The 6,487-nt window shown below is 40.9% G+C and overlaps 1 long non-coding RNA gene across 5 annotated transcripts in view; it reads right to left on the bottom strand.

The window, feature by feature from the left end:
- Nucleotides 1-791: 791 nt before the first annotated feature.
- The window catches only part of LOC309362662, a 57,128-nt gene continuing 51,432 nt past the window's right edge, over nt 792-6,487 (bottom strand). For 4 of the 5 annotated variants that reach the window (XR_014165054.1, XR_014165055.1, XR_014165056.1 and 1 more), the window contains one exon: nt 792-5,850. This is a non-coding gene — a long non-coding RNA (uncharacterized lncRNA). The remainder of the gene's footprint in view (nt 5,851-6,487) is intronic. The other variant, XR_014165057.1, reaches the window with a different exon arrangement.

The following is a 6,487-nucleotide window of genomic DNA, read 5'->3' as shown; positions in this document are numbered from 1 at the left end:
TCTAGGTCTGGTCTTTGGACTGTGGGTGACATCCAGCTGTGGCAGCCCACTTGTGCAACAGGTTTCTGCTCAGGCAATAGGCGTTCCCTTTCTTTTCCTTCCTCCTACAATCCCTAACTGATCCAAAACTGTCATGAAGATTTGGAGTACCCCCTGGAATAGATCAGTGACATGGGGTGGGGGGCTACAAGAGGCAGGAGAGCAGTGGGGTCCCATCACATTATCTGATGTGACATTGGATATCACCCACTGCCTGGTGTTGGAATTGTATCATAAACACCTTCTTTTCAACCCTTAGTGTTAATAATTAACATTCAACAGGGAGCAGTTTAGAACAAGAAATCTTAGTGCCTAATTCTAACACTGTGAGTGTATGTGACTGTGAACAATCCTTATTGTGATGCTTTAAAAAATGTCAATGCAGGGAATATTTCATGGAAAATTTGAAAGTCGTACAAAGATACTGTGACAAAGTTGTATTTGTATATTGAAAACACAAAGTTTTGTTTGGTTTCCTAGTTTATTTGCTTGAGAAATAAAGATATGCTTTAACACATAAGCATTGCCTGAGAATGATTAAATATACACATTCAACCTTTTTGTAATATAATCGTGATGACATGGATGTATAAATTGGTAACAAGGGAAGGGAAAACTTATAAATGCAATACATAATAATAATAATAATAATAATTAATAATAATACAACAACAACAACAAAAGGCTCTGGAAGAAGAGCAGGGGGGCGTTGACGTTAACTGTCTTTTCACAATGTCCATGTTTTTTTTTCCCTCACCCAGCTGTTAAAGGAATAGCCTTTACATCTGGGGATAGCATTTCCTTCTAATTCAAAGATGACTACTGAGCTCATTGGGAGATGACCAGAGTCTCCCTGCTGCCCTAGGAATGTCTTTCAAGTAAAGTAGGCAGTGGCATCTGAGTTAAATTCTTATAAGCTCTGTTTTTACCCTAAATAAACTGTGTTTTATTTTGCTTTATGAACCCTCCTCTTTCTGGATACCAAAATACAGTAGAGTGATAGGGGAATAGGAAAGGGAGGGAAAATAGAAGACCTTTTTCTAATGATGATGGTTGCCCTGGTTAGTCCACCTAATATGTCTCTAGCTTTTAAATTTCTGCACCTACTGTGCTTAAACACTCTAGTGCCATACAGGTGTTGCAGTTTTCTGTGAGAAACTGAAGCACCCCCAAATCTAGAGAGAGCTAAAAAGAAAGTGTGTTTGGGTTGGTAGCAGCTGATTATAGTTTTGTTGGTTTATTGGCATTTCTTTTTAATAGGAACCATGTGAGGGTCAACTCAAAGAGGTTGGTAAAAAACAACAACACACATTGCTTAAAATGTATAGGCACATAACATTTTGAAGGTTTCTAATTTTGTGCTCTTTCCACTGAATTCAGTAGAGAATTGGATATTAACTGCTCTTGAGCTGTGGTTGGCTGTAGTGCATATGTCCAAACATTGTTATTAAGACAAGTGGCTCTGAAGAACCCTTGGGAAGTCTGAACCCTGAAGGCTCTCCAAGCTATTGGTTCCAGACAAAACACAGTCCAACCACAAAAGGAAGATACTGATGTGTCTAGACTGGCTGCCTTCTTTTTAACATGGCCTGCCACAGAAAACAGCCTGTGAATGTTCTGTGATCGGTCACTGATTTATGCTTCTTGCTGGATTTTCCCACACTTAAACTTGTATTTCTATAGCATCATATTATTTCCATAACTGGCTTAAACTTAATGATGTGTGATTAGAATTTGTTTCTTTTCCATGCTACTGGATCGGTCTTTTATTCTTCCCCTTCTGTGATACTTGGAAGAGAGTGAGCAATCCAGAAGAAAGAGAACATGGAACAGGGAAAGGCGCATGTAGTGGTTGTGCCCAAGTGGCAGCCATGACACCTACCTACAACATTTCATAGATTCTTGTTATTACGAGCACAGTAACATTATTTATTGTTGAAGGTGTAACCTGCTATATATGGTGTTTATTTATTTGCTTACTGTGAGTACATGACAGTGGGGTCCCAGGGTTAAATGTAGATTTTTTTATATTGGGACTGAGGAACTTGAGATCCAGGAGCCAAATACCAGAGGGTTCTCTATCTGAGCCTTAGATCTCTCCTCAGCCCACACCCTTCCCTGCTTCACACCACGACTGTTTGCCTGGTTGGAATATGTCCTGGAACCCTTAGTGCCACTTGCCTATCTTGATGGAGTGGGGTGTGCGAATGTATGTAGAAACTAGCCTACAAAGATAAAGTTTACATTTCTTGCTCTGCCCACTTTTGCCTCTTGCCTTGCCCATCACGGGCAGGTGAGCCTCAGAAGGTTGCCCAGAAGGGAATGCAGTGCTTGGGCTGACTGAGGTTCCCCATTCCTGTTCTAGTTACTCAGATATTCCTTCATTGTTATGTATCTGGTCTGAAGAATCTGCAAGGTATGTGTTAAATTCAAATTAATCTGGAAAAGCATTGAGGGTACAGTGAATGCAATTCCCTACTTAAGATTCATCTAGATTTTAGAATGATTCTTCAACCTTTTTTCTTCATCAACACTGGCATAAATATTTAATCTTGATGTTCTTGTGTCCACATGGGTCTTTTCACTGCATGGAGAAATTTCCATTGTGGACAGTGTTCTTTGAAACCAAATTCATAAATTCTTGGCTCTGACTTACCAGGTCCAGTGGAAGACTGAAGCTAAGGCCTTGTTCTTGTCGTTTAGTTGTGTCTGACTCTTCGTGACCCCATGGACCAGAGCACACCAGGCACTCCTGTCTTCAGGCCCTTTATTAATAGCTGTCTCCAACAATGAGAAGTCATGCTGATCTTCCTAAATTGATCTAAATACATACCCTCTAAGTGTCTGAAATACATACTGAGTTTAAAATGTGTACACACTCCTGTTGTTTGTGTAGTGTGTCCTCAAGTATCACAGGGCCTTTCTTACTCCCAGAATGGTAGGACTCCAGCTGAAAAGTACATTTGGCACAAACAAACTGTAGTGTATTACAGCTTTAATAAATAGGTTTCTTCTCCTACCAGGTAATGTATTCCAAACTCATACCCATACACTACTTTTTTTTCTTTTTCTTTTTTAGATGCACAAGTATGAAAGTCACAGCGTGTATAAGAACAACTCTTCTGCGTTCAGGGTATTTGCTCAGTGCTTAGCATTAGTAAGGATTACAAAACAGACACTGGCATGGATCATCTTGAAATAAGTCTGCTAAAATCACAGTTAAATTGTGTCATCAGCTGTTGAATGAACTCATTCCTCCAAGGGATGGAAATGTCATGGTAATAAAGCTGAAGATATTTACTGAGTGGTAGCTGGCACAGAGTCAAAAACAGGGCTAGATCAGAAATAATGAATACTCCTCAAAAACAACACCAGCACAGGTGATTACAGAAGAATTACCTAAGATAAATTAACATACTAGAGATCTTTCTCCACCTCTTCCCAATTTAAACTTGCATTAGGATTAGTAGAGTTCCTGATTCCCTATTTTGCCCATTTAAAGTTACCCTCAGGTTTTCTATGCTTTTCATGTGCAGACCATGCCAGAATCAGAGTATAGGATTTCATTCCACCCCGTTAGCAAAATGGCTCAGATCTGTCGCAAAGGATTTATAGCCTGAACTAAATGATGAGGCCACTTTCTTCAGGCAATGTGCAGTTGCTAAAATGTGCATTTAGCTGAGGAACTGCCGGGTGCGGTTTCTTTTCCTTTTAATAGTTAACGGCATTTCCCTGCACTGTCTCATGCCCAGAACTATAAATTGGACAGGAAATGTCCTGAAGTAGAATCAATGATATCTGGCCCCCAAAAACCAGATTAGATTTATGAAATGTGCCTTTCCTCCTGAGAACCATGCTGCCTGTGATGCCACAGTCCTGCTCTGACTGAAGATGAGCAGAGACATATGGTTCCATTCTGTGAGGTTTTGAAGAACTAGGAATACAGCCATTCACTTGCCTGAACTCTGGAATTAAATTTGGAAGCTGGAATGCACCAAAGGTTTAGTGTAGTAGTGGAAATAGGGAATGGGAGGGTAGCCATGTTCTCCAGTCACTGCTGCATACTAACTAGTCCCATTAGAACTGACAGTTTTGTTGTTCTTGTAGAAAGGAGTAGCCTGGCAGTGCCTTCATGGGTACTTGTCCCAAGCAGAAGGAAACCAACCTTGAACTGACAGTTGGGAAAGTGAAGAGAGGTCAAGGGGAAGAAAAAGAGCCTTTGGATTCTGATGCAGCTGGAATGTCAATCTTGAGGAGCGGTTGGGCGAGGGTTTGTGGTCACTGCTAGTTCCACTCCCAGTTGGATACTTAATCTTTGCACAACTAGGGTGGCCATACACCCAGAATTTCCCAGACATATCTGGAATACCGCATCCATCAACAGCTTCTGGGCAGAAATTGGACAAATGTTTTGGAAAATCTGGATGTATGGCACACCATGTCAGCAGTGCTGATTTTGCCTTAAAATAGCTCAAAATGGCAAAAAAACTCAACAACTTTTCTGTCTTTTCACTGTTTGAAATATGGCAACCCTATTAACTAGTCACATGTATTCTATTTCTCCAGGGCTAAGTTGTTTAAAGCAGTTATGTGGGGAGCCCCAGATCTGTCTATCTGGCCTTCAGAAGTCTCCCCACTCTTCCAAGGTTGCACCCCTCACTGCTCTCATTCATATATGCATTCTACATACTATGAGCTTGCTGGAATGTGTCCTTCAAGTTTAATAGATGGGTAGAGAGGGTGCAGGAATACCTGCAGAAACTAGTATACTGTACAAAGGTAAAATTTACACCATTTTGTCCCGGACCCCATCTACCACTGCCATGCAGTCCTCAGAAAGTTGCCCAGAAGGGAATTTGGCCTATCTATGTAGAAAGAGTGTCCTTCTTTCTCATTTGACTCCCAGCTTTTGTCTGTGAAACTAGAGGTTCACTAACACAGGATAATCAGGTTTTTTAGGCAACAGTAGATCTGCAGGTAATTATTGTAATTTTAAGTTAGTCCTTTTACACCACCTGCCCTCTTGAAGGGTAGTTTATGATATATGTGCACAGCATATTTTGCAATGGAAAGAATTTCATTTAAATTTGTGACAGGCAGATAAATATTTAGTATCACATTATTGTATATTGAATGAGGCCCATTATTACTCTCTGCTACAAGTGTGTACCATCATTACTCAGCTCTGGAGTTTATGACTATGCTTTATAGGATGCATATTGAACATTCATCTTCAATTAGCCTCTGGCACTTATGAAAAATACCTTGTGCAGTAAGCTGACTCCCCCCACCCCACCCTCAAGAGCCTGCTTCTCTGGATGAAGTTGAGAGTTGACTTTATGGGTGCAGGGTTTGTTGTTGTCACTGCTTTTTATATAAATGGTCAGAAAACTAGCTCCTGTTACTCATGGCTGTAGGAGCAGGATTCTGGGTTAGAGGGATATTTGCATATTGGCTACACTGATTTGTGTATATTGTTGTATTTCATAGGCAGCAAACTAAAACCTAATTCTACTTCCTGCATTTTGTGAAAACTACGCATTGAAGGATTAGTGCAGAGGTTAATATTAACAGCACAATCCTATGTCCACTTGCCTGGGAGTAAGGACCATTGAATACCAGGGAACATATTACTAAGTAAGCATGTAGAAGAATGGGCTGTAATCCTGTAAAAAGACTATGTTCATCCTAGTAATTTTGAAGCACTCTATTACCTCCTGCCTTGCCCGTCCCACCTCCATCATTCTTACCTCTCGAGGTGCTTTTCAATGTTTAGCAGGGAATGCACAACTGTCTGGACTGGGGACGGGGCTGTGGAGCAGATGGAGGTGGCATTTTCAGTCTTGTCTGGAGTAGCAAAACATCCTGAATATTAACAGCAACCTAATCCAGAGGTGGGGGTCCTGTTGCTCTCCAGGTGTTCCTATATTAACAGCTCCCATCATCCCTAACCACTGACCATACTGATCGGGGTTTATGGGAGTTGGGGTCCAACAATATCTGAAGGATGAGGTCCCAAAGCGTTACTTACCACAGACTGTAAAGCAGGGTGGTTATATGCCCCAGTGAGGAGACACTGCCACCAGTAGATACTGTTACATTATTGGTTCTGATAAGTTAAACTGTTTTTTTAAACAACAACAATTCAGGTTCATTTATGGAAGAAAACTGCGGACTTTGATTTAAGTTTCCACCCATTCTTACAGAAGAGTGTCACATTATAAAAATGTAACTACCCATTTCCTTCAAATTAAAGGAAGCACCTCCTTGTTAATCCTGTAGCCATATTCTGTGCAGCTAGGATCAGTTGTGTCTGTTAGAACTTGAGCAGAACAGTTCTCTTGCCTAACTGAACACTGAGGAGCTATATTAAATGAAGACAAAACATAACTGTCAGAGCCACCCGTTTGGTCCCAGCTCACAAGAGACCCAACTCCGATCCGGTTTA

Source organism: Podarcis melisellensis, assembly GCF_964234715.1.
Source record: "Podarcis melisellensis genome assembly, chromosome: 2".
NCBI lineage: Eukaryota > Metazoa > Chordata > Lepidosauria > Squamata > Lacertidae > Podarcis > Podarcis melisellensis.
This window is presented reverse-complemented; position numbering and strand designations above follow the sequence as displayed.